This window comes from Chenopodium album, chromosome 2 (genome assembly GCF_948465745.1).
Source record: "Chenopodium album chromosome 2, dcCheAlbu1.1, whole genome shotgun sequence".
NCBI lineage: Eukaryota > Viridiplantae > Streptophyta > Magnoliopsida > Caryophyllales > Amaranthaceae > Chenopodium > Chenopodium album.
In genome coordinates, this window is record NC_137835.1 from 75,621,261 (window position 1) to 75,625,261 (window position 4,001).

A 4,001-nucleotide genomic window follows, 5' to 3' on the forward strand; every position below is an offset into this window, starting at 1 on the left:
ACCCTTTTAAAAACCAGAAGTTGTGTTACTATTTGAAATCTATAGTGTGCTTCCGAAAATACCCCTCTATTGTTTATTCTTTAACAAAAAGGCCCTTGCTGTCTTTGTCCTTTGGTCCAATTTCTTTTCCTCTACCTCTCCCGAATTCCCTCATAGCCATTCATCTCTTTGACTTCATTTCCATTTCCAAATTCCCACAACAGTCATCAGTCAACACTCAATCTTTACTTGTCTCTCTCCTCTATTTCACCATTCCATGATTTCACCTTCATCACCTTCATCTTAATCCCCCTCAAATTCTTCAATACCAAACCAAATTTCAGAAAATCAATGAATTTGGGGATTGGGTTTAATTTGTAATTAGAACTTTCAATTGAAGATTTAATTTAAAGAGATTATATTATCAATCTATAATTCCGCCGAGCAACAACAACGAAGAAGCAAGATAAAAAATGGGTATTTCTTTTTTTGGATTTTATATGTTGTTAGCTTACATTTATATGAGCTGATGTTTCTCTTTGATTTTTTTGGGTTGTAAAGTAGCTGAAGGATCTACATGTGGAGTTCGATATTTTTATGCCAAATTGGAGAAATCTGCTTCATTTGTTCGACCTGAGAAAGCTATCGTCGATCCCCAGGTCATTAGGGATGAAGTTGATGAGGAAGATGGCGAAGATCGATACAATGATAATTTTCTCAAGTAATCGTTTTCTCCCCCTTTTATTTAATTTAATTACATTTAAGGAGCGTTCATGTTTCATGATGTAAATTAAATTATAATTTTATAAAGTGTTGTTAATGTGTTCGTCATAATGTTTTTGGCCTGGCTCAAAAAGGGGGTTTTAGTTGCTGATAGGATTATTTAGAAAGAGTTGTTGATGTGTTGGTCATACTGTTTTTGATATGGCTGTTAAGTAGGGAGAGAATGAGCTATGAGCGAGCTGTATATCTTCCATAAATGTATCACATCATAGTGTCACCGTTCTATAATATAGGTAATCTATGTGTAAATGTGTGTTAACTATGAACCTAAGAATTTTGAAGGAAATATATCTGCTGTTTCTTAGTTCAAAAAATTGCAATCCGCATTTTAATACCAAATTGATAGAATTTAGAAGCATTAAAAAAAAAAAAATCTCGGATCTCACCATGTGGGGTTTTCCCCTCTCGGGTAACCCATCACTTAACATAGAAGCTAAGTAAACATTTCCGGATTGTATAAGTAGAAACACAAATGATGGCATACATGCTTTGATTACCACTGATAATTTAATCTGATTAGATTTTATCCTGTAATGAAAGCTATCATTTACACTTGTTCTGTTTTTGTAGGCTGTGCCATATATGCTGAGTTTTATCGGAATAATTAGAGATGAGTTCTTTTATCTTGCTTAAATTTTCCTACATTGTTGATTGCTTTTTCTACTCATGGTTTGGACTGTTTTTTTTTAATATGATTGGTTGCTGCTTTTGTAAGTCACCAATAAATTAGAGGACAAAATAATTGATGACATAGTCTCACAATGCAGAGAGTTAGGGCAGTGGGTTACTCTCAGCCTATCAATATCGGTGAAATATTTTCCGAAGGGTCTCTGAAATTCTGAATCCATATGCTTGCTAATGGAGATGATCCTTATGCATTTAATTAAAGGTAGAAAATTATATCCTTGTATCTTTCTGCATAAAATAATGCTATTGGATTCTTTTTACTCTGATGTTAGGTCAGATTAACAGTGTTGAAATCAGAGGGATGGATTGGAAAAGCTTATGGAGAATCGTAGCCTTCAGTTCACTCAATTAAGGTACAATTTTTTTGCTTTTTTTTTTCCCTATAATTTGGTTTATAATGTGAGATGCGTTGGGTTATATGTGTGGGATGAACTGGGTTATTTTTCATGGCTTAAAAAAGAGATTATTGGGATCGAAAAAAATACTACTCCTATTGAAATCAATTACTGTGATATGCTATTCATAATTTCCTAAATTAGTTTATGGGTAATCTTGCCATTGTGATTTTAATGTCATAGATCTATTTTCTTAGCCATATTGAAGATTCTGTTTAATTCAAATTTGGGGTTCTCTATGTTGAGGTGAGTATAGATTTAAGTAAATGATTAGTCATCTTTATATATTGATTGCCTGATTGGTAACTGAATTAGCTTTACCTTGAATTGAGAATTTCTTCATTTGCTGACAACATAACTGATACACAAAGTAGTTATTTACGATCTATAATTTGTGATTTTTATTTTAGTGTTGTGGTTATTGTTAAATTCAATATTATATTAGGGTACCTCAAAATATTGGAATTTATGTTATTTTTAGCTTCCGCCCCTACTTTTACATGGTTTGATTTAGCTTTAAAGGGTCATCTTTATACGAACTTTAATTTCTTTAGATTGTTGATTATGATTTATGACCTTAAATTTTTGTTTAGGTATTCAAGTTTCAGCTCATTTTTTTTATTGGGTGATCGATTTTGAGTTCAGTTTTGGTCTGTGTAATTCGGTCATCGAATTTTTTGCTTAGATTTTTCTAGGTTGCCGATTTTTACTTGGATTTTGTCTTGGTGGTCTCGGAGTCTTATTATAGCTTAATTTTATCAAGGTTGTCGATTTTGAGTTTGAATTTCTCCGGATTATCGATTTTAAGCTGGAAATTTTTTGGGTTTTCAGAAAAGAAGAGATGTTTGGGGGAAAGGTTTTTGAAACAGGAATATCTGATGAGAGAGAAAAGAACGGGGGTTGGGGAGGGAATTCATCAATTGCTGCTAAATTTGCATTTTTTTTCTGTCAGCTTTAACGTCATACACGGTGATCTCTGATGAGAATTCTGGCGGCGAGAAATTATTGTCAATTCCTGGCGTTGATGTTTTAAAGCTCAAAATTCAAAGGGGGAACGAGTTGTAGCTGTGTATGTAAAATCTAAAGCCTCATCTAATTTGCTTTATCATCATGGCAGTGTTGGTGATTTAGGTCCGATGTTTGAGCTTTTTGTGGAGCTTAGCAGTCGTCTTCGTGTTTATCTTATGGGTAAATTTCTAAATTTTTCTAATCTCTGATATGTTTTAGCTTTCAAGGGTTATTAGCTGAAATTTGTTTGCCCCGTAAAGTATGAAATTTTATACCTCATGATAGACAATTTTCGAGTCCGTATGAGTAGATGGTAAACAAGTGCTTTAGGGTTTTGGTTAATTTGGTATACATTAGAGGCATAGATAGCAAGATTTAGGAAAGTCATGAACTGTATAAATTTGGGGTTTTGGATTTGGAGTGTTTCTTGAATTTGGAACTTGTATAACAAGTTTGAGTGTAATTAAGAAACACAAGTTATAAACAAGTTTGAGTGTAATTAAGAAACACAAGTTATAAACAGAAGTTAAAAAAAAATAAATTTTAAATTATGGTCCTCTTCTCATGAATAATGCTGTGGTAGAAGTTAGGTCTGTTGGTTTGATTTTACTTTGATATTCACATAACATCTTATTGCTTTTACAGAGGAAGGTTAAGTAATTTTCAGTCAGATCCAACATCTGTAGGTCAGGGGATTGTAAAGGTTGAATCTGAGAGAAGCTCACTGGAAATGAAGAACTTTGAGATGATCTTGAGAAGATACAAATTCAATTTTTAAGGTAAATTTATTTAATATTTATACTGAGGTAAATTTATTTAATATTTATACCGAAGATACAAAACCAACGGTAGGTCATGCTCACCATCATCATCAATCCCGAATCTCAATAAAATCAACGCGGAAGGAGAAAATGTTGAAAACTGGAGGCAAATTGATGATTGCGGGTGGCGGATTGGCGGTAATTGGTGGCGTTGGCTGTGATTTGGTGCGCAATTGAAGAATTGGTGATGTGGGGGGGGGGGGGTTTGCTGGTGGCTGCTGTTTGTGAGGGAGAAGAGAGTTGTGGTTGGGTGAGGTGGGGGATTCTGGCTCGTTGGTGGGGTGAGGTGGGGGATTATGGCTCGTTGGTGGGGTGTGTGGGAGTTTTT

The 4,001-nt window shown here is 34.1% G+C and overlaps 1 long non-coding RNA gene across 2 annotated transcripts; it reads left to right on the plus strand.

Annotated features, from left to right (window-relative positions):
• The first annotated feature begins 1,627 nt into the window (after positions 1 to 1,627).
• LOC145587842 (uncharacterized) lies at positions 1,628 to 3,772 on the plus strand. Of its 2 annotated transcripts, none has more exons than XR_014101447.1 (4): positions 1,628 to 1,802; positions 2,797 to 3,032; positions 3,498 to 3,631; positions 3,687 to 3,772. It is a non-coding gene; the product is annotated as an uncharacterized LOC145587842 (long non-coding RNA). The 2 variants fall into 2 exon arrangements; XR_014101448.1 differs by having other exon boundaries at positions 1,760 to 1,802; positions 2,962 to 3,032.
• The last annotated feature ends 229 nt before the right edge of the window (positions 3,773 to 4,001 follow it).